This window comes from Anguilla anguilla, chromosome 7, assembly GCF_013347855.1.
Source record: "Anguilla anguilla isolate fAngAng1 chromosome 7, fAngAng1.pri, whole genome shotgun sequence".
In the NCBI taxonomy this organism is placed as follows: Eukaryota; Metazoa; Chordata; class Actinopteri; order Anguilliformes; family Anguillidae; genus Anguilla; species Anguilla anguilla.
This window is the reverse complement of record NC_049207.1, coordinates 36,998,054-37,024,957: the sequence shown is the minus strand read 5'-3', so window position 1 is coordinate 37,024,957 and position 26,904 is coordinate 36,998,054. Positions and strand designations below refer to the sequence as shown.

The following is a 26,904-nucleotide window of genomic DNA, read 5'->3' as shown; positions in this document are numbered from 1 at the left end:
AGTGAGGTTTGGTCCGATTTATTCAGAACAACTGAGTTCAACAACCAATCAAAATTCTACACGTCTGTAGAGCCCAACTTTGTGAAAGAACATAGACACGACAATTGTATGGAAATAAAGGATATATGTTTATTGCCTACGATAATGAATATGTGAATAAGCCAATTGAAAACAATAATTTGTATAATATGAGGAATAATATTTTTGAGTCTTAATCAGAGGAAATTAAACTGAATTTGCTTATGACACTCTTGTATGCACATTTCTCCTGTGGACTGCATCCCAGTTAGCTCCCTTCAATCAGCCTCATCTGTTGATGCCTTGATTATCTTCCCTGGCTATGCTCTGCAACATCACCGCTATTGCTGCTGTGGTATTTTTAGGGGAACTTGTCTGCTGCCACACAGACCAACAAACGCAACAGCAAAACTAAAAGACAGTGCCAGGGTGATATTTAGCTTTTTTTTTTTTTTTTTGCTTCATTTGCAGAAATGAACATAAATTGAGTGACACGCCTACTCACCTGTTACTGTACTTTTTATCCTCCGAACATCATGAAGTCCTGAGGAATACCTGCTTTGCATAAATTGTGAGTTTATATCTGCTGCCACACAGAACAAGTTCTGTCTAAAAATTGCCTGGTTATTGAAAAGGGGAAACCAAGTAATGTTTTCTACACCTTATATGGTTTGCCATAAAACATGACCAATCAATGGACAGTATTCGAAACTTCAGGAAACAATGAGATCATTTCTAAATGTCTCATGAATTATACATTACACTCTCCTACATAAGAGTGTTTACAGGAAGTTTTTTCCTCCCCTCCTTCTGACTGGAGACATTTTCATATTAACGTGCAACTGACAAAGACCAAAAAGTAGTAGCATTGTTCCTGCTCTGGAATTTCTCAGTATAACTTTGAAGGTAAGCATTGATTCAATTCTTATTACCTGGCAACAATAATGAGTATATGCATGTACATGATTATGAACATGATTATGATTGCTCTTGAAAGTGGAACAGAGGCTGTGAGTTATTGTTAGTGGGCCATTGACAAGGTGTACACCGTTTGAACACTGTAATACAGGGTTTTTGTTTCATCATTGGTTTGGCTCAAGTTTTAATCTGCCCAAAAATATTGATTCTGTTTTTTCCCCCATTTCTCTTAAATGCTCCCAGTGTTATTCTTTGTCCTACACCTTCAGCAGCCACACCTGTATCAGAGCAGAGAGTAATTGCTTGGTGCATCTTGTGTCCATGCCATAGACCCAAGTGTCAAGAACATTCTTAAGCATGCATCAGCAGGTCACACTTCCTCAACCATAAAAGAAGAGATATTTTGATGGGGAATACAACCCTTCTCCAGGCATGATACTTTATTTAGATTCCACATAAAAGACAGAATGAGAAATTGCTGTTCATTGGTTCATTGAACAAAAGCAAAGGCATTTGTTTTTCTGGAAACTTACTTTACTTAATAGCATGTATTTCTGTTTCTTGATCTAGCATGGATTTGGACTACATTACATTACATATATTTGGCAGACGCTTTTATACAAAGCAACGTACAATATGCGCATACCGAAGGTCATTGGAACAACTACAAAACACAGGTCCAATAAGGTACAATATTCATTATGTAACAGTTTTTCATATTCATGAACACATTAAGTCAATTTCACACAGTAAGAATGGGCTAGGTCAGAGAGTAATGTTAAGTCAAACTAGGAGGCATGACAACCAGCTTCAACATCAAGATAACGATACAAGTGCAACCAAGTGAATACACTCAACTATGTTCTCTAACTAACAAACAGCTGAAAAAAATTAAGAAAATGATATGCTTATGTAAACACCGTGAGTAGAAGTCAACAACAACACTAATGAATGCACACTGAAACACGAGTGACTAACAGCACTTAAATACCTACAGGTGAAACTACACCAAATTAGCAAAACAATAGGCCGCAATTTAAATCACAATTTGCCTGAGAGGGGTTTCAAAAACAAAGACTGTGAAAAAAGGGGAAATTAAGAGGAATGAGAAAAACAGTAAAATTCATTCCACAAAATGGTCTGTGTATTCTGGTCCTTTGGTCTTCCATTTCAATCTCAGTACCTGCTCAAAATTATGTGGCCATATGATTATCTAAATCTTTACTCAAACTGCATTTATGGGAAATTTGCCATGCACTTATAGGGAACACATCCACAATTGGTGTAACACATCCACAATTAGTCTCAGTGTTTCACTTCAATCTTTAACTTCCTTTAATCTTTTAGCTGGAATAAAATACGTTTGAACAAGTGATGTTTTGATTCAGGGCTTCTTATCAAAGGAGTTCTGTTGTTTGTGTTTGCATGCTTATTCCAACCACACTTTCGTGCTTGTTCTTAACAAAACAGAAGTAGGCAGTGCGGGCATGAGGGCTAGGGTACAACACAAGTTTTTTGTGTAAATATTAATCAGGGGAAGATAATACGGGTGTGTGCTCTAGTTTGCTGTTAAAACCCTCAGAGGACAAAAGTCACACAATGAAAGAAGATTTCACAAATGGCAAACGACAGCGATCCAGTTTACCAATTGGTAGACCACACAAATCCTGAAGTTCCGTGCACAGGGAGAAAAGTGTCTAATTGCGGGAAATTGAAACATATTTCTCATACATGGCTTCAGCTCAGAATGGCTGTCTGGAAAGTGCCCGAACCTGCACAGCAGGTATGTTATCACATGCCATCAACATTACCCATATGATACAACACACAAGCCCCATTCACTCTCAAACTGCAATTTACAGCCACCATATCAAAGGGTAGAATGCAAATTAGGCAGTATTTCACTTCAAAAGGCTATATGACTAAGGTGGGTGGTTACTTCATAAGGTCAGAACTTCTCACCTGACAGGAGGCTTTGCCCAAGGGACTACAGTGTGATGTCATGTCACATTTTTGCTTCTGCGGCACTCAGAATTATTAGTCACTTAAAAAAAAAATATATACATTTTTGTTAAACTGTTGATGTCAATCTGTAAATATTAGCAGTTCACCAATAGGTGGCAGCCTTCCCCTACAATTTTAAAAATGAATGTTTGAAAAAGTGTCATTGTTATCAATGAGATACAGGAAGCTAAAGTTCACAGCTGCTGGTACCACAGGACACAAATATAAACAAAAAATATCATTTTGACACACTATATATCACTGGAAACTGGATAACTAAATATAATTATGATTAAATACAAGTATAATTATATTTAAACTGGTTTTAAAAACTACATTCATGGTGTTAATGCTTTTTTATCCTAATCCTTGCTTGAGTTACATGTTGCATTAGTAGCTGTCTGAATTTATTTATTCACTGTTTTGTTCTTAAAACGAATAGAATATAAACCAGAGTTCAGAGACAGTCTGATGAGGTGCCTAAGGACAATGCGTGGCCCAAGTGTTAAAAGAGCAGCAGGTATCTTGCCAAGTGAAACAGCATTTTGACATTTGAACTTATTTCCTGTCTCTATTCTTCTTTGTTCTGTAAATGTCACAGCCTGCTGCTTCCAAATGGGAGTAACATAGGGCTCTGTGAGTCCACCAGACACCAGACTGTGAGAAGAAAGAGATTTTATAAAATGTAAAATGTACATCCATATAAATCGAAGTGGATGTGTTTTGGTGACAAACAGGTGTACTGACAACAGTGTTAGCCAATTAGCTAAAGATAGGGGTAGTGCAGCGGCTACAGTACAACACATTCCAGAAGAAGAATGTCTATTGAGTCTGTTACTGTTTCATATGAGAACTTGGCATATACCAGCCGCTAACCAAACAGATAAGCACTTATGACTCTACACCATATTAAGACATGAGAGGGGGCAAAATGCACCACTGTGTCCCATAAACAACAGGTAAAACAGATGGAGAGTGTGTTTTGCTGTTTTAACTAATATGTTGTTAAATGCATGCAGCCCCACTAAGCATAACCTTTTTATAGAGAACATATACAACTGCCTCTGGATTTTAGTTAGTTTTAGACTTATATATAACTTTCCTTGTATAATATTACTAATAGAAATCATACTATAGATCTGGGGACAGATTCTTAGGGGTGCTAATCTAGGATCACTTTTGCCAACTGCCGGTACCTTGTTACCAATTGCATGATCCTAGATCAACAATCCTCTGACAGTATTTTTACTAAAAGCCCAGCTTTTAAAAGCACTAGGAATTTTAACTGCTGTGTTTTTATATAGATACATTCCTATGGTCATACAGATGATATTGTCTTTTTCTTAAAGATGACAATCTAAAGACTAGATGTCCACCAGCTAGCTTGTTGGCTAAACTGCCCTACTAGCTTGTGGGATTCTGTACTTTCATGTGTAATATGCCCACGGTGTGAAAGAACAGAAATATAGATGTGCTATTGCTAAAACAATTTAAACAATGCTAGTGGCCTAGTGGCTTAAATTAATTAATTATAATACACTGTGTTAAAACTGCATGAACCCTTTGATTCCCCTGCTGTTGTCATGCTTGGGTAAGCATGTTTTGTTCTTCTGCCACAGTTTCATATACAATTGTACCATCTGTGAATAAACCATTTTTGGTTTCAGAGACTGTTCAAACTAATTTTACACATGATAAATTAAAATGCTAATGATAATTTCACCTTTTTACATTGAAAATATACAGAAACGTAGAAAATAACAAAGAAATAAAATATAGATTTTTAAAATCATTCTATTGTCAGTCATTGGTTACTTGCAATATTCATATTCATACTGTTGATTATTTGCAATATTCATTTTCATACTGCATATAGATTATTTTCCCTTAGTATTATCTTCTTATGTAAATTATGTAAATTTAATACAGACACTACATAATTTAGGGGATTTGTGTTATTTTATTGATAAAAATTTAAAATTAATATTGAAAAGAGATTGAATTAAGAAATTGGTTTTGAGAGAGGAGTGAACTGAAGGAACACTTATGGACAGAATTTACTTGAGCAAATTAGTACTAAAAGATTTAATGGGAAATGACATGAATTTATCCTGCCAAGTGTCTGAATTTATCTGAAGAAGGGACTGATGCCAGCCCTGAGATGAATAGTAATTAAACTGTCAGTTTTAAAAGAGGGTCAGCTAGTTTGGTGGCATAGACTTGCCATGTAAAGCCCAGTAGAAGCATCAGCTGTGTGTGACAGGGTGGAAAATGACCTGGCCCAGAGTTTACCCACCCTTACCACTCCAGCACTGCTCCAGATGCAAATGCATGGTAATATTTCATAGTAAGTCACAGGTACTGTAGCTTTAAAATGCATGAAAGAAAAATATCAAATGCAGACAATTGGGTGTTTTTTATTTATTCAGATAAAGGACATACAGTATGTACAGGACTATGCTAAAGTAGAAACTAATAAATATGAGGTATGAACTTATGCTGTATGTTAAACCTGTTACAGATAAGACCTGAATGAATATAAGGGACTCTTATGCTACTTCGGTGAACTATCACGGTGTGTATAAAAGAAACAATCTGAAAAAATTCTTCCTTCACTTGAAATGGAGAAGAGTGCTATTGAGGTTTAAAACCAACTATTGCTGAAACACATTGGTTTTAAATAATAACTTCTGTCTTCCTCTCTACTTAAAATTGTAACAGTCATTTTCATGTCACTGCTCTTTTAAGACCAGCATATTAAAGATAATTAGGTACCTAACAGACTGGTTCTTATAATAATACAGTCAGAGAAAAACTGTCTGAGCTGTGAGGATGTGACAATGTGCGTTGTCTCATATCGGTAACACGTGGAATTCAATTGCACAAACGTGTTGTATGACATCAGCAGTGGCCTGAGACCCCGCTACAATAGTCAAGTCAAGTCAAGTCATTCAGATTTATATAGTACTTTTTCTGACCGAGTCAGCACAAAGTGCTTAACATACATTGACATGTACAGGTAGAGAAATACCCATGTGTACATATGAGTATAGAAAAAGAAAAAACAATGTATTGTGGTTTAAAATAAGTCATTTGGAAACATACATCTGGCTAAAGCTTAATAAAAGAGAGATAGAGATAAAAAAAGGATAAAAATAAAGATAAATAAGTGAAAACAGGAGTCACTCCACCCCCTAACTGTTAAAAATAAGAGTTTTAAGTTTAGATTTAAAACTGGCAACGGTCTCCGTGGTCCGAAAGTCGATTGGGAGTTTGTTCCAAAGTAGTGGAGCTCTGCAGGAGAAGGCTCTACCACCTGCAGTCTATTCCATATGGTCAATATGGTCTATTCCAATAAATGGTCTATCCCAATCTAATTTGGAAGGGCCAACTGCCTGCAATCGCTGCCACATTCATGCATGAACCCTAATGCTGGTTCAGGAGTTTACACAACTGCAGTTCTTCTCTGAAACACGCAATGTTGTGAGTGTGCTTCTTTTCACACCACAGACTACAGCTAGGCTTGCATAGAGTAGAGTTGTAAGAAGACCTTTCATATACAGCTTTAACATGCAGTCCACGGATGCTAGATAGTGATGAAAAACAAACCTCTATCCGCCTGAACCCTTCCATACCCTGGGCAATACAACTGGCAATTACTCATCATTCCGTGAGGCTACTGACATGGTCCAGATTCAATCTGCGACTATCAGGCTCATCTATGCACCACAGCATTGTGCCTTAACGAATTGAGCCACCCAGCAGCTCATGAATAATTATCTTGACTGTTGTGAACATCCTTTCTTTACCTTCTTTTGGCCAGTAGAGGTCCAAGACAAAACATTACAAAGCGTGGCTGGAATTTTTTTCCTTAAAGATAAGACTTGGATATCTGTCTTTAGAAAATTTGTTCACCACATGTATGGGTTGGGGGCCCCATTTTCTCATCATATTGCTACATTTTTCAATGCATACTGCCAAGTATCATTTTAAGCTATGTATTATTGCACAAACCACACACTCAACATTTAAGACTTACATCAAATAAAAGACAATAAAAAACTGTAGGCTTCTAAGAACACTTTGAATACCTGAGGTAATTTATAAGCCACTGCTGTAAACCTATTTGAAGTTGGAATCAGTGTCCAGAAAGAAAGGATTAATATGAAGACTCCTTAAGAATTTTGTCATGTGGTTTAATTAATCAAACTTTCATCTAAGCACATTGTGTTCTGCATTTCTCCCCTTTGAAACCTCATATTAATACAGTGATGGCATTTAAATTGTGAGAGGACTTCAGCCTTGCTGGATAAAAAAGTAAGTAGAGAAAATGTTGTGCATTCACTGTGAAATCTGCTTATCAGAAAGGCAAAATTGAAAAGAATTATCTTTTATCTGGGTTTGAACTCATTGTTGGAAGCCTCTCACCATCTCCTGCAACATAAGGGTTTGGGAGACAGAAATGGAGGATGGGGTGTCTAAACTGTTATCATTTATCTATTATAATGCATTGCCGTTTTGATCTGCATTGCCTTTTTGTAGCTAGCTCATGCTTGTTATTTTTGAGCTTTGATGACGACACCCAAGCTCGAATCAATCGTGCTTCCTCCTCTTATGGCAGACTGTGCTCTCGCATCTTCGAGAGCAGCAACCTAAAGCTGTCCACAGAGGTAGCAGTTTACCAAGCAGTCTGTGTCTCCGCCTTATTGTACGGTGCCGATGCATGGACCCCCTATCGACGCCACATACGCCAGCTGGAATAATTTAACATCAAGTGCCTCATGCGCATCCTAGAAGTCACCTGGCAGGATTGCATATGTCATACGTCCATCCTCCAACGTACCCAGACAACCAGTGTGGAAGCAACTTTGCTGCAGCGCCAACCCCGCTGGGTTGGGCACGTCATTAGGATGCCTGAACATCGTCTCCCAAGACAGACCCTATATGGTCAGCTCCTGGGAGCCAGCAGGAAACCTGGAGGCCAAAAACGGAGGTACAAGGACCATCTTAGAGAGTCACTTAAGAAGTGTGAAATAAAGCCAGGGGCCCTTGAAGCAACCGCCATGGACCGCCGAGCCTGGACCGCATCCGTGAACTCTGTAATCGGTCTCCTTGAATCAAAATGTACGTCCCAGAGAGAAGCGCAATGACAGCGCAGACATCACCATGCGCAACAACCCCAAGCATCGCCAGACCCTGCCACAACGTGCCCCAGCTGTGGCAGGACATGTGGGTCAAGGATTGGGCTTCACAGCCACCTCCAATGGCTCCGGCGTCAGCAGTGGTAGCCACAACACTCCACTAACCACCCCCCAAGGAAGTGACGTTATCTTCGGCAACGATGGACAGCCGCAAGCAAGCAATTTTTGAGCTTTGCTAAATACGGGATTTGGAGCACTGTTGAAAAATGAGGAAAATTCATGAATTATTTACTTAAACTCCATCACTTACTTACATTTTAAAAACACTTGCCCTCATCTTTTGGTGAGCTGATATGGTAGTCAGACTAGGAATGTCAGGCTAACTACAGTGCAAATAAGCAAACATTACCTAATAAAAGTTGTCACACATGAACTTGGTAGATCCCTGGTGCAAATTCCAGCTAAAACTTGCTGGGGTTTTCAACAGGCTTAAGCTGTGTTTTCACCAATTATATTTGGTCATAGCTGGTCTGTGACTGGTTAAAACTGGTCTCTAGCTGGACAAAGCTGACTACACTGGTAGAGTAAGCTGGTGGTCAAACTGGTGGACTAGCTGACTATATAGGCTGATCAGCTGCTGAACAGCTAAAAGTGTCGAAACACAGTTTAGACCAGCTTGACCAGAGGGGTGTACTACAAAGTGAGATTACGGGGTTAGTGATTTAACTTAATCTTGAACCCTGGGTATCACGAAGCTGACACAAAGATGACACTTTAAATCGGGGTATATCGCCATGGGAACTTACGCTGCATGGCTAACCTGGTCCAGGGCAGGGTTTAGGCTATCGAACTGAAACATGTAAAAGCACTGCCCCTTGACCAATCAACTTAGAAAAGGGCATCTCCTTTCCGGCAGGGTCCCACAGGGGCTCGGGGTGTTTTTGCAGGGCGGAGATTATTTAGAGACCAAATTAATCCCCTGGTTTTCTCCATGGACACACTATATGGACGATATAGATTGTTCAAAGAGAACAGACGAAGTAGGCCTACAGTGCATATGCAAGCTTTTTTAACCCTGCACATCCATATCTATGTCCCGTAATTATGGGACAATAAGACCCATATTTCATGAGTTTATTCTGTATCAATTGAGCTCTAGAATGAGAAGTTGTCACATTAGAAATAAACTGATAGGACAATGAGCCTAGTGAGAGTGTAGATTTATTTGATAGTAGTGATATGGTAAATAAGACATCTGATGAAAAATCACATTTTCAATGTACAGAAGTGCCAAATTACTCAATTTAGGAAACATTTGGTAGCATTGCTTTGGTATGCAGCTTGTTTAACTTGTGTAAGGTGAGATAGCCAATATTGTTTCTTGTAACTTGGCGTAATTTTGATATCAATACTTTTAATAACAGACCTAGATTTTGCCAGTTTGATTTAAGGACTTATAGACAGTGCTTTGTATGTGTGAGTATTTTGGCATTTTTGCACATTGAAAACGACTTCAGAAAGGATTTTTATTGATGAAATGAAGTGTGATTCAAATTATAGCTAACCTCACTTGTCATCATCCTGGTTGTTCAATTCCTATCAGTCAAAGTTTTGCTGCAAGGAGGGTCTTCTGAACTGAATAGTATGCCATAGACAGCAAGGTCTTGTCTACTGTGTGGAATAGGCCTAAAGCATTTTAGTTTTACGAATAGATGCTTTTTTAATTATGGTGAAAAAGGAGACATGAGCCTGGTCGAGTCCGCAACTGCAGTGGAAATTTGAAGCTTCAGGGCCACTAGGTTTAAAACTAAGACATACATAATAAAACCGAAATGTAAAATTTGAGTACATATTTCATTACAAGTTGCATCCCATAGCCTATAAATATGAGTAAAGCCACACGTATCTTAGGTTTCTTGTACAAATGACAATAAATATTAGTTCATGCTGATGACAAAAAAAAAGACTCAATGATGCCTTTCCCCCCAATGACTACATGCCGAGGGCAACGGATAATTTTAAAAATCGTATTGAAGCAAACAACCATTATTTTCTGCAAGAATACTTGCTGAACATTTTAGCAGAGAAGTTTCTTGGCTTCAGTGAATGTGAGACCAGCATGTTCATTGAGCAGTTTAATGAACTCCCGAGGAAGCCCAGACAGTTCTTCCATGTCTGAGGACATTTAAAGATACTTTTACCCATGCTCTTTATAACTGTGCTTTTTTACTGCACTTTTTTGTAATGACTTTGTCTGTACACTGTAAAATATATAAATAAAAAAATAAATTAAAAAAATTCCTATTTTCCATTTGTCTTGTTAAAATTATGGGATTGAAAACTCAACAAGCTATTAATTTTTTTTAATTAACCTAGAAAAGGAGGTACCCCATTATGTATATATCTCTTCAAGCAATAGATGGCCTAATGTAACAATATTCATCAGCTTTTGATGACAGATTGTTGGATTTATGTCTCTGATTACTCATTTGTGAATCAAAAGGAACCCGTGTTGTTAACATTAGAAAGGCCGTCTTTTCATTACTTCCTGGTACCGTCCAACATTACCGCATAGATTTCTGCTCCCAAAGCAACCTAATTTCATAAATAGACCATATGATGCAAAACTATTTTCTTGAGATAAAGTACACAACTGAATAAAGTCCAACAAATGCATTTCAAATTTATAGTGTTTTTGGTATATAGGCCCAGGGAAAAATGTATCCCTACTACTGGCACACTGAGAAAAGTGCTAAAATACAACAGGTCAACACACTAAAGGAAAAGGAATGGTTAAAAGAAATACAAAGTTCAGTATTTTTAAGTAATTTATTCAGTAATAATGAGCAGGGACCGCATACAAATCACCTACATTTCAGCAGATGTCATGTAGTCTAATCAGTTCATTCAAAGTCTCCATTTCAGTTAAAAACTGAAAATATGTCAGAGGTTTTATCCCCACAGAGTACTAAACCCATAATTTCTATAACTACAATTGCCACAAGTATTCATCCCCACCCTAGAGTCTTTATCAGATTTATCACAGGACTGTAATGAATGAATTTTGTGTGATTATATGTGCAAGACAATTCAAGCAATTCACATCAAAGCGTCAGTTATTCAGAAGCTCAAATGTATGCCAGAGGAGAGAGCGAGACATTCACACCAAAACCTGATGCCTCTGGGGTTTTTGTCGAGAAAAATGGCACAAACTGCCTGTATTTCTTTACTGATTTGAAAAAGAAAACCCAAATGTCAGTAGTAATTACCCGTTTCAATTATGTTCATAACTGAATCGAGTTGGATAAATTATGCTCGATTTTTACTACCATTAGCTTACTGTAAATTACTATATTAAAACTTCCATTTAGCCTATTATTGTCAGACAATGTAGTGACCTGTGAACAAGATTATGTTATGCTGTTTTACAGCATTGCAAAAGGATACATTTATCTCACTGACAAAGGCAATTTCATTTGGAACAATCTTATATGAAAAAAATGAAAGGTTTAATTAATTTGGCCATAGCTTATTTATGCATGTAAAACTAATACAAAAAAAAAGAAAGAAAAAAGAAAAAACTAATAGCAAAAGCAAATATTATCTGTATAGTATGATCTGTATAGTAGGCTATTTGACTTAGCATAGGTTAGGTCAGACTAATGTCCACTGTGTGAACTGGACTTTATGTGTTCTTGGCTATGAGTAACTGTACAAAATGAGTATTGTGCCTTATCGGACCTGTGTTTTGTAGTTGTTCCAATGACCCTTGGTATGCCATTTCGTACGTCGCTTTGGATTAAACCATTTGCCAAATAAATGTAATGTAATGTAATCAATCTGGTGTGAGCTTACAATAAATGCATGTGACGAGATGGCTGTTTCTTTTCCATTAATCATTTGATAGCAAACTGAATTGCGCATAGGCCTAAACAATTCTCAAACGGCGACTTTAGCAATACTAAATTAGAGTCAATCGAGACGTTAACTGTCAGATATAGTTTTGAGTGCTGACATTTGCTACCTGGTGGTTGTTGTGTGAACAACAAGTTGTTCTTGTGGAAAAACAAAAAAATATGCAAATTTGCCTCTGCCGGGAACATCTCCATGGGCGGCAGCACCAAATGAAACCCTAAACCACTGTATGTTCTGTAGTTTTGTAATTATCTTTATAAAATAAATTGTGTCCTTCCATTCATCAATAATACAATAAAAAAATTGGCTGGTAAATTAATGTTAGCTTGCTAACTTGAAAATTATGAGTCAGCTTGTTAGTCCATAATGCAATAGTAACATGAGCAAAGATAACTAAGAACCATGACATGAAGCAGCTACTTAGCTAACTATAAATACAATCCTCTCTCATTGTTATTGCAGTTGGATTTGGGAAATTGCCCTGGGTTACCTGCCTTTGTTCTTGTAGGGAGGCCTTTTGAATATATCATTCCAAATGTTTTGAGCTTACAATGGACTTCAACTGAAATAAACCTGTTTATTTTCATTATGAAGATTAGTTGGGCAAAAATATTATTCACTGCCTTCTGGACTGTTAATATTGTCTTGCACTGCATCATAATTGTAATTGCTCTCACAAAGTTACCAGTCTTGGTGTATTGAGGGGGCACTGGGTTTGTATGCTAGACAGCAGCTGAAAAATTTACTGGCACCAATTAGCTTTTCATTATATATAATATCCTTACATTTATGTAGCACTTTTCCAAATGCTCAAAGTGCTTAACAGTGAAGGGGAACTCACCACACCCACCACCAATGTGTAGCACCCACCTGGGTTATGCACAGCAGCCATTTTGCACCAGAAAGCTCACCACACATTAGCGAAAGTGGAGAGGGAGAGAACATTTATTTAGCCAATTAAATCTGGGGATGGTTTTAGTGGCAAGTTTGCGAGAGCCAGATCTGGGATTTGGCCAGATCTGGGGAACCCCCTACTCTTAGCGATAAGTGTCATGGGATCTTTAATGACCACAGAGAGTCAGGACCTCGGTTTAACGTCTCATCCGAAAGACGGCATCTCCTACAGCACAGTGTCCCCGTCACTGCACTGGGGCATTGGGGTTTATTTGACCAGATGGAAGATTGCCCCCTGTTGGCCCACCAACACCACTTCCAGTAGCAACTCAGTATTCCCTGGTGGTCTCCCATCCAAGTACTAACCAAGCCCACACCTGCTTAGCTTCAGCCATTCAGCAGGAGCAGAGTGCATGGAGGTACGGCTGCTGGCTTTTCAGCTTGCATGGCCATTATTCCCAGGGCGTGCAGTAACTGGCGCCGTGGGCTATGTATGGCAAATTGTGGTCACTCACTCACTCACCAATGGACGACCTGAGAGGGACGTTTAGTAGGATGCATGCGCAGGTGGTGCTTCGTTTAGTAGGAATAGGCAATTTCATTTGGAAAATAAACGGCAAAACTCCCAGTAGAACATTGAATTAAATCTTTTAATGTTATATATTTTCTTAAACGTTATCGATTCCGCTTGGCCACAGTGACTGAAAATACGCAATCTGACCGTATAGTTTCTATGTATATTCTGTCAAAAGGATTCAGCCTTGTTGTTTGCTACCTAAACTTCACAGCACAGTGACAGCACAGTGACTGAAAATATGCAATCTGACCGTATAGTTTCTATGTACATTCCATCAAAAGGATTCAGCCTTGCTTCAGTTGTTTGCTACCTAAACTTCACAGCACAGTCATTGCCGTTATCATGCTTGTAGCATGAAGTGTCTCTTTTCAAAATCCATTTCAACCATCCACAAATGACCTGGGACTTTGAAGTTATAAGGCAGTATCAAGTCTCCAGTGAAAATATTGCCCTGGCTATATCAGTTATAATTCAAGTTCAGCTGTGAGTCTAGACGGTTTCATGCTTGTTTCTAGAGCAGGGCCCAGGATTTGGTAGAAGGGCAGGTAGATGATTTTGACAGTGGTCGTTATGACATGGAAGTGTCATTCCCATGACACAATACCTGTCATAAAGTGTCATGTCAATTCATCACTATGACAGTGTTGCTCTGACATAATCTGCAGCTTGTGTTATCACACAACTAATATTGCAATCCAATCTGCAGGCTCACTATGGCAGGGGTGTCACAACACTGATTTACAAATTACTATGTCAATAATCTAGTTGAATGCTATGTCATGATAGCTTTATTAACTGCACTCACATTTACTCTGACATTTAGAGACATCTCTAAAAACCATGTCATAGGTGTTATTTTATCCCATTCTAAAAGATAGTTTGATTACACAGTGCATGTATTATAAATGTATGTCCACAAGCTTACAGCACATTGTTCTCTAATACAAAAAGGAATAGCTAAAGTCTGTTCATAAATGCATCTCATGTGTCACTTGATACATTTATGCCTGTTTTGTGCATTTATTTAAAATGTAATTACAATGTAATCTATTGTATTCTTGGGTTTTGTATTATAACCCGTGTGTTTATTGAAGAACTGCTCACACTGCCGCTCTTGACTCAGAGCCTCCATCTGAATAATATTATAATTCAGTCAGGCAGTAGTGCTGCTATTGACCTGCGCTGCCTGGCCAAAAAAAAAAAGTCGCACTCTAATATTTCCTTGGACCGCCTTTAACTTTGATTACGGCACGCATTCATCGTGGCATTGTTTCAACAACCTTATGCAACATCACAACGTTTATTTCCGTCCAGAATTGCATTATCTTGTATTGACGACACTGAAGTCTTCTCCAGCACATCCCAAAGACTTTCAATGGGGCTAAGGTGAGGACTCTGTGGTGGCCAATTCATGTATGAAAATGATTCCTCATGTTCCCAGAACCTCTCTTTCACAGTTTGAGTCCGATGAATCTTGGCATTGTCGTCCTGGAATATGCCCGTGCTGTCAGGGAAGAAAAAGTCCATTTATGGGATAACCTGGTCATTCAGTACATTCAGGTACGCAGCTGACTTCATTTTATTGCCACATAATGTTGCTGAGCCTAGATCTGACAATTGAAGCAACCCCAGATCATAACACTGCCCCCAGAGGCTCGTACAGTGGGCATTGTCCAAAAAAATCCAAACAGCAACTTTTTTTTTGGCCAGGCAGTGTGTCTTGGTTGTAAGTCCTCAGGATGAAGCTGTTTCCACTAACCTGCCAGTCATACCTGAGCATTTATACTCAACATGCATTAGCTGTAGGTCAGCTAAGCCTCAGGCAGGGTAGTAGCATTAATAATTGCTCTGTTGTTATAGCCAAAATGTGTCTGCTGGCCTACCTTAGCTGTAAATTGCTATGCCTGCGGGATGCGGGAGGGATTAGGTGGTGGGGGGGGAGGGGGATACAGAGTGGGCTGGAAAGAACGGTAGAAAAAGGACTGAGAAGAGGGAAGAGAGAAAGAAACATCCACCACAGCTGAAATATTAAAGTTCATTTTAGCAGCATTTGCATTATACCAGTCAGAGATGTACATATTTATTGCTGAACAGTTATAGAGGTAACTGATAAGGCGATACATACATGGCTGACCATGTGCAGTTATTTCCATACCCTTCACAAAGCCTTATAAATCATATGATCTTTTTTCCTGACCTTTGACTAATATAAGACTAAATTTAATAAAGGGATCTGATTTCCACAACTTACACCAGCACAACTATATCACTGCTGTCTGTGAACAGTTACAGTTAAGCATCGGTCTAAACATAGCATTGTTTTTACTGTCTATGGGCCCTACATTACAAATCAGTACTTATTATCCATACCAGGGTACATATGATTCAGTCAGTTTGTCTTTATCTTAAAGAACTTTTTTTATTTTTAGACCCTAAAATATCTGCGTTGCATATTTAAGTATGTTATTGCTATGGCCTGAAATAATAAAAAAATAATCAAGAAATAATGCAAATAATCAAGAAAGCAACTTACTGGGCTGTCAACATGAATTTCAATGCATTATACTCCAGGTTCCCTGTAGGCTTTCCAAGTTCAGTAATTGTTTGGCAATCAGCCCAGAAACATGACTAATTATACCATTAGGGACTAATTATTAGGTGTTCATCAGAGCAAAACAAAAAAGGACTTTGGCATGGATAGCAGCATGATTTTAAAGTGTATTTAATGGAGGCACTTGTTAGTGCAAATGTCCTTTCAAAAAAAGTGTATTGCAATAAGACCCTGTTTACACTTGGTTTTAAAATGCGTTTCGGTTATCCGAACACAAGTGGACAGCCGAGACACATCGCCGTTCACACCCGTGTCTATCATGCGTCTCCAAGGTGTTCAGCTGACCACTTGTGTTCAGATTTTGTTACTGCCTACGTCACTTTCGCTAGAAGGTCAAAGGGCCCCGCACACAGTTATTGTCAGTCTGTCGCCAGACAAGCACCAGATTTGTTTCGCACGGGCTAGCTAAGAAAACAAAAATGTTTCAAGAACTAATATACATGGGCATCTGGTTTCACTTGCACTCCAAACACGTACATCAGTGCTCCTCTCCATTTTTTTGAGCGTTGGCGCGCTGTCACCAAAACAACCACAACGTCCTGCATTGATGACGTATTTTCCTGTTATGTCCTTGTCGGGGATGCATCAGGACGCATTAGCGTTTACACTACAAAAGATATGTGGTCAAATGCGTCCCAGACAACCTCGACAAGTGGTTTGAGTTATCGGATCACAATGCATCTTGGTGGTCCTTTACACTAGTATTTAGCGCTGTCCACTTGTGATCCGATCACCGAAGACGCATTTTAAAACCAAGTGTAAACAGGGTCTAAATGACATGTTTAGATGTGAAAAAGATCTGAGAGACTATTGCATTGGAAGACCTCCTGAGCTTTGCTAAACCAGATGGGCACCATGGTGTATTGCTGCAGAGTACCATTCAAAATATTCGGCCCTGGTTCATTAAGAGAGCTTAAGACTCAGCTGGAAGACTCAGCTGGAAGACCTGCAAGAAACTTTAGCTGTAAATAATACACATTAAACATTGGCATAACAGGCTCACAGCATGTTTTTTTGTATGTATTACTTTTTTTTAAACAAAATAACAGAAAAACTGACCAAATATTACACCCAGATCGATTGAAATACCAACAATGCCAACATTGATCCATGAGTGTGAGGGTGGGGAAGTGGTAACGACCACACGCAACTACAGTGAATTCAAAAAGGGTTTCTGAAAGTTTACCCACCGAAGTGGAATAACCACTAGGTCTCAGAAAGAGACTTAAGGAGGGGGATAAAAAAAAGAAGACTCAACTCCTAAGGGAGAATATCCCAACACAAAGTAAATGTCTCGGCAGGAGAATGAAACTAAGGCGTAAGGAGTGAGTGAACTTTAGGAAGACTGCAGTGCAGTCTGAAGAAAAGCAAAAGAAAAGGGTGCCTTGTAAATGAGGAAGGCAAAAGGCGTTTATGGAAAATAAAGAATTAAAGCTAGATGACTAGTAGGACAGGTGTCTTACTACTAGTCAAAACAAAAGCTAAATTCAAAAATCCTATACCTTTTTCTTACCACAGTTTCTCTAAGAGAGAGCTTTTCTCTGTACCGGCTTTCGTGCACGTAAGTAGACACTAAAGTGAAGAACAGATATCAGGTGAGCGTATATAAGCTCTCTCAATCAGGTGCAAACAATCGGTTGTAATCAAAAGCAATCACGGGGCACCCTCAGGCGGTCCAGAATATTACCACACTCAGTTAACTGAAACAGCACTCAGTTTCCTCAACAGGGATACTGAGTAGCCGATTAGCACGGAACGGCGTCGATTAGCATAGCCCACGAGGGCGCACAGCGAACGGAATAAGGAACCATGACAATGAGAGAATGGACAGTCAACCAGCTAAAGTGGGCAACATTTAACTACAGAGTTTACAGTGTTTTATTTGCTTAAATGTATGACATTTACAGGTACACCTGTTTATTTAACTTGCAGTACATGCCCCTGCTGTGAACAGCTTGCCTTATTTTTTATGCCATATAATATTAACACAAGTGGAGAGTGCTGATTTTAAATAAATATTTACTACTTTTTGGTGTTTTTAGTGGACATTTTTATTTATGAAACTGAATACAACATATGATAACAGTCAACAAACAGAAATGTTGCTCTGTCACTCTTCTGAAGTGCCTGATTGAATAGCAATTGAATGATTAACTGAGATGATTGCCGCAATTTATTGTATGACTGAACGACTAGAACTAGAGGCTCTATGGACCGCTTGGTGGTGGAGGATTAAAATACATGCAATTATTTAATCCAGATTATTCCAGATCGATCTTTTTCCGTGACCTGGTTCTGCTGTTACTCTCTGGTTTGTTGGGGAAATACCCACTGAAGTGGGCCCTGACACTAAATTTTAAAAAAGGTTATTCTGTACTCGTTTAAAAGAGCTTCAATCCCAGAAAACCAGATTATTATTATTATTTATATTCATATTGTTTTTCTCTAGACAAGCCCACCCTTAACAACTTGTTTTAAATTAATACCCCAGGCTTTTAGTGAATTAGATTGGTTTCAAAAAGATTGTTCCAAAAAGCATTCCAATCAGAAATGTGCTCCTAAAATGTGTCATGCAGTCCATGACGCAAAAAAAAAAAATGAATATTCATTCCACTAACTCGGCGAGACTACGTTACATGGGAGGAAAATCCAACATCAATTATGTTTGCATATGTAAAAACACTACTACTGCAGAAATCCCACTTATTCAAATCCAAAACTGAATTTGAATCCAAAATGCCCTAAAAATATCTTCCTCTCAACCATGGTCCTGAAGCTCTCCACACTAATGACTCAAAATAAACCATTTTCAGATCAGCGCTGCTTCATACCTACCAATTAGTGTCAATCAAATTGTGAATGAAATCTAAACCACATATGTATAATTCCGGAACAATGGGACCATATTCCAAAATGAACTGAAAAGGCATTTAACAGGCCAGTTAATACACATCAGTTCCTTTTCACTGTCAGAGATATACAGTTAAATGCAAAAGTATTTCGGCAATGACACAATTTTTTGTTTAGGCTCTGTACTCCAGCACACTGGATCTCAAACATGACAATTCAATGAGGTTAAATTGCCTGTCAACTTTATGTTGTGGGTGTTTACATTCATACGGAATGATCCATGTAGGAATTAGAGCCCTTGTTATACATAGCTCCCCCCACCCTGCCCTTCCCATTTTAGGGGAGCAAAAGTAATTGGCCATTTGGCTGCTCAGCTGTGTCTTGGCCAGCTCTGTATTTTTCCATTATTAGTTCATGCATAAGAAAGCTAAGAAAAGGTTGATTCTACAAGTGGAATTTGCATTTGCAACCTGTTTTTTTTTGTCTCTGATGACCAAATAAGTGTCAATCAGGCTGAAAAATCTGAATAAATTGATAAGAGACAGCCAAAACATTGGGTTTGTCAAAATCACATTGTTAGGAAGCAAGAAGGCACTGGTAAGATCAGCAATAGCAAACAATCTAGTAGACCACAGAAGACTACTGTAATGGAAGACTGAAGAATACTTACAGTTGTGAAGAAAAATCCCTTTTCAACTGTCGAACAAATCAAGGACACCCTCCAGGATGTAGGCAGAGATGTGCCTACATCCTGGAAAAAAGTACATAAAAAACTATAACGTTCTGGAACAAAGTCTTATGGAGAGATGAGACAAGTATTAACCTGTACCAAAGTGATGCAAAGAGGACATTGTGGAGAAAGAATGGAAGTGTTCATGATCCCTAACACAGCCCCCCCCTCCCCCTCATCTGTGAAACATAGTGGAGGTAGTGTTATGGCTTGGGCATGTGTGGGTGCAACTGAAACTGGCTGACTTGTCTTTATTGATGGTGTGATGGCTGATGGCATCAGCAGGATTATTTCTGAAGTGTGTACACTGGGCCAAAAAGTGTAATGTTTTTGACTGACCAGTCATCTGTCCTGAATTCAACTGAACATGTGTTACAGTTTCTGAAGGCAAAATGCAGAAACAAATAGCAGAGCATCACCAGGGAAGATACCCAGTGTCATGTGATGTCCAGACCTGAGTCAAATAGAGATACTAATAAAATTTTAATTTAAAATATTTTTATATTTTCAAATAAACAGAGGAAGACAAATTTGTTTTATTTGAGGTATTTATAAATAATTGGTAAATCAAACAAATACTTTCATTTGGAATAATTGAAATAATTCAAATGATTGTTTCAAATACTATTTTAAAGTAATTAATCCATAATTGAAATATCAATTTGTTCTGTATAATTACTTTGAATACTTCAAATATTTGATGAAATAAGAGGGTGTCTCCAAATTCACCGTTAACTCTAATATACACTTGGCTAGTTTCAGACCGATGCAGTTGTCATTTTCCCATCCAGTGCCCACATTATTTAAATAGCAAATTAATTTGCACCCATGTGGGCCGGTTGCACTTAAAATGAGATGTGATCAGGCACATTGTTGGCATATTGCTATTTTGATGCAGCAGGGGCAGCTTGGCAGGTAATTCTGCTATTTTGATACATTTTGATACATAGGCGGGTACACAACACATACAGTATAAACCCTCCTATCCATTACATTACAGGCATTTAGCAGACGCTCTTATCCAGAGCGACTTACACAACTTTTTTACATAGCATTTTACATTGTATCTATTTATACAGCTGGATATATACTGAAGCAATTTCGGTTAAGTACCTTGCTCAAGGGTACAACGGCAGTGTCCTACCCGGGAATCGAACCTACGACCTTTCGGTTACAAGTCCAGTTCCTTACCCACTGTGCTACACTCCGTCCATTACACACAGGGATGCACACAAAAAATATCAACATTACAATGTGAATGATTATTATTGTGTATATTACAATATATACACAAATAAAACATATGACAGGTATAATGGTTAGTCATAATATCAATCTGAATTAGATAAGCGCAGTAATGACAAATAAAATTAGGTAATTATTTGATAAATCATGGCAATATACATCAGTATTTAAACAGATTTGTGAGTTTGAGAGTGTCTGTTAAGTGATCATGCAGATTATTAAACAAGAGTTTGTACCACATAATTACAAGACCATGGATGTTTAACAAAACATCACGTTGAACTTTGTAGTCGTTAAATATTGGACAAAGAATTGGAAGACGATGTAGGGAAGGGTCCATCGGCCAAGGACCACATACCTGTTCTGGAACAAAGAGGAACATTGGCTTAAATAGCTCTTATCCCGACAAACATCTGTCTTCTCCTGGCAGATGAACTGGAGACAAATGCCTGCTGTTTCTATGCACTCCCTATTGCTGTGAAATTAAGTGCTGTGCTACTTTTTTATTTTTTACAAGTGGGTCGTTCCAGCATCCCCTAATTTGAATTGGAGGCATATTCCAATTTGCCGTAAATCCAGTTTATACATGCCGTTATCTCAAGCCTAGTCATGCTAATTAATAAATGAAATTGCCCACAGCACCTGGTGTTGCACAGTGCTACATGTAAGGTTACACATTATTCATAAATTATCCTAACCGGAGTCACTATATGGTGAGCAGAGGGGAAAGCAAACAAACCAGAAGGGCTAGACGAGAATCAAAAGTAGAAACAAAATAAGGTCAAACATCTAAAGTCAAGAAAGTAATTATAATCCACAAGTACACAGCACAAATTTGAAGAGCTAATCTTCACTGGTGAATGGCAAATGACTACTTTTAAAACCAAGTAAAGACGGAAACAGCCAATCAGATGATGAACCAGATGAACAAGGCACATGCAGCAGAGACTAATGTAAACACAAAACTCCACTTGCACCATGTGCTTTAGACCATGCGATAAGAGCACTGAAATAGAGACCTCCATGTGTATTAACCAATTTGTATTAATTATCGAACACTACTAAAATCTGCAACTTTGTGGGCTCCACCCAGGGTCACTGGAGGGAATGGCATGCCTGGTAATTGAGCGCACCTGAGATTAATCTGGAAATTATTGCAGCTGCTTAAAGGGCCTGTGTAAGTGCACCACTGTGGAGTGTTTGGAGCGGTGTTGGAATGCCATATTTTGTGACCTGTATTTGTCTGCATTAATCTTGCATAGCACAAAATGTGCAAAATCATGATACAACAATAAGATGCTAAGAGTCTAATGAAGAGGCTAATGACTGCAATGATCCTGTGGATGTAACTAAGATGGTTAACCTGACTGTTCAATGCCCCTAACGATATACCTAAGATGGTAAACATTTATAAAAGACCATACCATGGGTACTACTGTAACAGATCCACAGTAAATAAATAAAAAACACTTTCCAAATGTGTAAATAAATTCCCTTCTTCAATTAATTATGCAAAGCTTCCAGCTCTTCTAGGAGAATGGCTAACAGCCAGCACCAGTGGCGGTCCTTTAATGCGGGGCGCTGGGGCGCCGCCCCCCTAAATGCAAAATAATTATTAAATAAAAATAGTTTACTCGTACAATGCACCTGGTAGCCTGTCACTGCCTCTCAGCATTCATTAAAAATTGGTTGCAAAATCAAATTGTGTTTAGTTAATTTATGTGTGAATACATACACTTCCTGGGTGAAGGGCACCGGCCAAATGAGTGTGTATGTAAGTCCTTCAACTTTTGGCAAGCAGGTGACCTGAGGCTGCTCTCTAAATGGTTGCTTCAGATTTTCCACGGGGCGCAGCTCCAGACACTCCTACTTTTATTGGCAGCGAATTGCTATTGTTTTTAAGTTTTTTGATCTAATGTGATTGGACGATTCTCATATCTTTCATGTTCACACCCACCATTAATATAACTACGGATGCGCGACTGTCACTCCTGCTCCTTAGCTAGCTGACTGGTACTTTCCGGAGATGGCAACTTCAAGTGGAACCGCGGAAATAAAAGAAAATTTGGTTATTTCCTTACAAAAATGATCTTTCACAATGCGTTCACTGGAAGAAAAAAGGAGGATAAAGGAGCCTGGATCAGACCGACTCGATATACAAATTCAGCAGCAGGCAAGTGATGGAGGATGAGCCTACACCCGGGGCTTCTCCCGCTCTTGTCATGACAAATGGAGTTGGCTAGCTGGATGTGGTGTAAGTAATGCCTTTGATTGCTTTCCCTGTTTGCTATTTCAAAGTGTCGGCACCGAAACGTCGTGGACAACAACAAGGGTACAAGAGCTATAACATCTTTCTGAAAAATGCAAACGGCACAAAAGTAGCCACAGCCATCTAGACAATAGTATGAGACTAAACTTTTTTGACAGGCTTAGCATTGCTGAACAGCTAGATGAAGGCTACAGGATTGGCATTAGAAGGCACGACCAATAGGTGACAAAATCGACACATCCTATCCAGAATAACAGACTGTGTGAAATTTTGTAAAGCCTTTGAGTTGGCTTTGCGTGGCCATGATGAGAGTGAGAGCTACGATAATCCTGGGATATTCCATGGGTTGGTGAATTTTGTTGCCTCCTTTTAACTTCAGCATTCACATATTCACATTTTGTCCAGCAGATGGCAGCAGAAGGCTCTAGAAATGACCTTGGAGTTAGCTAATATTTTCCTACTCTTTTTATGACTTCATAGAATGTAACAGTGGCAGTAAAAATGACTTTAGTAGTTCCATATTTAGAAATTGAGCAGTTGTCTGTTGGTAACTTTAGATGATGTTGGAGAAATTGGAATTTTTTCATCTCTACATATTATTTTTTTTTATTAAGGAGGGCAAAATATATGCAAGCAGTGCTACTGGCCAGTGTTTAGGCAACATTACAGTGTGTTGTGTTGTTTTTAGATTTATTTATTATTATTATTTTTTTATTTTTTTGCTGTCCTGCTTCAGTTTGTTTGTCCCGCCCAAAACTGTGCCCCCCAAAAAAATGTTATCACCAGCCCCCACTGGCCAGCACCAACCTGAAGTACAATCAATAACTACCTATACTGGCTAATAAAAACAGAGGGAAACATGCATCAGATATATGATCAGTTCTACAAAATACATGTGTATAGCTTTACTGTCATGATCACAATGCTACTTCTACCTAGGGGGTTGTCAATATTTACACAATGGGTTTCAGGAAAATAAAGCATATATTGGCATATTGATTTTAAAATTGAGTTGAAAGAGAGCAAGACATAATATCTGCTCTGCTCAAGATCCCTGAATTGTCACATATCTACCCATTGTTTTAAATTTATAATGATAGATTGTTTAGTTTCTGAAAATGTTTTTGAGGAGAATCCAGTTGCTTTAAGAACAATGCATGTACTGTATGACTAAGTATGACTTATCAATATCATGTGTAAATTACATACTTGCCATCTCAAAATTTGTGCAACCAAATGCTTTCAATTAAAAATTTGTGCGACGTTTATATATTTTAAAAAGATATATTTACCACTGCAAACAGGTTGATTGCACACGGCTGCTTATGGTGCGTTGTTCCGAGATACTGTCTACTGCAGAAACCCGTCATGAAAGTCTAATGCAAATAAGCTCATTATCTGTGTTTCACAGGCTGAATCTATTATTGGCTCTCAACATGACTCCGGCAATGCAGAAGGCGGTGGTTTGTGATTTATGATACTTCAGAAAAAAACACATTTCCCCATTTTGCCTATTGAAAAACAAGGTTGGCTGTCAATCAAAACAATCCCACTGATTAGAAGTAGCTCACTGAGCACATGGCAAGTAGGGCATGTAATCAAAGGGCTTTGAAATGAAAGACTGTATTGAATGACCTATACAGGATCAATGTGAGCCAAAAGCATGGATTCTGCAGTTTTAAGAGTATATACTTGTCTTTAAGTACTTGTACAATAAATGTAAGTGCATACGATTGACACATTTTAATAATTAGGCAATTAGGCTATAATGTCTTAACTTTATATTTCACTAATATTGATATTGTTCAAAAAAGAAAGAAAGCTCCAGTAGTCATTCTGGATAAAATCCAAATAGATAACTATCCACTCCAAGATGAGTAGGGCATGCAACTAGATTAAATCCAATCCCCTTCCCCCATCAAAAAAAAATAAAATAAATAAAATAATTTATTGTACATATGCTGGGAGGTGTGCACATTTTAGTCATGAAGAATAGCATAAAACAGCACCCTTATTTGAAGCTACAATGCTGGTTTTGTGTTGTTAGGATTAGGGTCTTACACATCACACACACACACGTACACATGCACGCACGCACACACACACATGCACAAACACAACATAGTTTATTTTCAGGCATGTGTTGTAGCATCAGTAGGCAGCAAAATGCTGCAACATGTTAGGGCCAGGGATGGTTGTGGCCCTAAATGACTGCGTAAAAGATTTATGCCAGTGGTTGAGCACAGTCACTCAATCCTATTCTGAGAGAAAACAGTGAACTCTTGACTGAGGAAGAGAGGTTGAGGAGTTTGTGAGAGAAATATGGTATTCTGGCAGCGACAAAAGAAGTGGTTTGTTTTTTTAGCTGTTTATTTTTTGGGGCACAGACTAACATTGTGCAGCATTTTTGGGTTGCAAAACAAAAGGGTGAATTCAAGGTTTTATTTCACCCTGGTTTCCTCTTTTTGGCATACACATTTAGCTTTTTTGAATATGTGTTGCTGGACCTCAGTTCGTTATCAAACCATGCGCAAATCAGAAAAACAGAAGACAGTTTTTATTTTTAGAGCCACTTTCAAGTGCGGTGAACACATCTGTGAATTTTTGTAATCTAAATTGAAACCAAAAAAAGGCAAACTCCAGGAAATAAAAATAATAAAGTAGACTAGGCTGGCAGGGAAAGGAGAAACATAATTTATCCCAAATATGGGGTCATAAGCGTGGCCCTGTGTGAAGTCGGCAGCACAAGGCCTTCATCATGAAGCACTAAATACACACGCAACACGCACGCATGTCTTTTTCTCTCTGGTGAAGCATTGTAACAAATGTGCTCATGGCGTTACTAGTATTTAGTAGTATTTAGATTAGCTAACAACCATGTTTATTAGGATTTATAAATCAGTCATACCTCACACTAAATAAGCACATTTTTGGCATTTAGCATTTTTTATCACACTGTAACTGTCCTTATCTCACTTCACTTATCTCACAGTTACTTGCTACAGCTTGCATCAAGTTTAAAATGTAGGAAGTAGGGCAGTTTATGGAACATCACCCCAATACCTCCAGTCAATCTTTAAACCCTACATTCTGGTCAGATCTCTCTGATCCGTACCCTCAGGACAACTGACTATCCCCTCCCTGCTTGGTCACATCTCCTGACACTAAACCATATGTTGTGTTAATTGATGGTTGTGGCCCTAAAAGACTGCATAGAAGACTGGCTGTAACAAAGACCAGGACAAACTGGTCAGAAAGTTCAACTTGATGTGCCAGCACAGATGCCTAACATTTGTTGTTTATATGATGTAAAAAATAGTCAAATATATAATGGCAAATATTTAAAAAAGTAAACTTAGCCTATGGGATAATACCATATAGCTACTGTTGGCAAGCATACACGCACACACACACATACGCACACGTGTGTGGCTTGGATTTTGCACACAATCAGAAACCAGCTTTGTATGGGCTATTGACTTGATCTTTTATGTAGGTCTAAAAATGTTTTGTTGGGGTTCATTTTAAAGTATCTGTTGACTTCCATAAAACATAAAATTTAAACCTACAGCCTCCCACCACTTTTCAAAAACCTAAAAACCCTTCAACAGAATGTTTCATCCCTCTCTACTTCAGTACCCCCCACCCCACAAAAAAACAATCATATGGTCCCTGTATTTTTACCTGAGACATTAGCACTACAATAGCACTTAATCACACCCATTTTAATCA

The 26,904-nt window shown here is 38.4% G+C and overlaps 1 protein-coding gene across 2 annotated transcripts in view; it reads left to right on the top strand.

Annotated features, from left to right (window-relative positions):
* The first annotated feature begins 241 nt into the window (after positions 1-241).
* LOC118231111 (osteoclast stimulatory transmembrane protein-like) overlaps positions 242-26,904 on the top strand; it is a 44,505-nt gene continuing 17,842 nt past the window's right edge. For both annotated transcript variants that reach the window (XM_035424601.1, XM_035424600.1), the window contains exon 1: positions 242-924. The gene's annotated coding sequence lies outside the window, so the exon portion shown is untranslated. The remainder of the gene's footprint in view (positions 925-26,904) is intronic.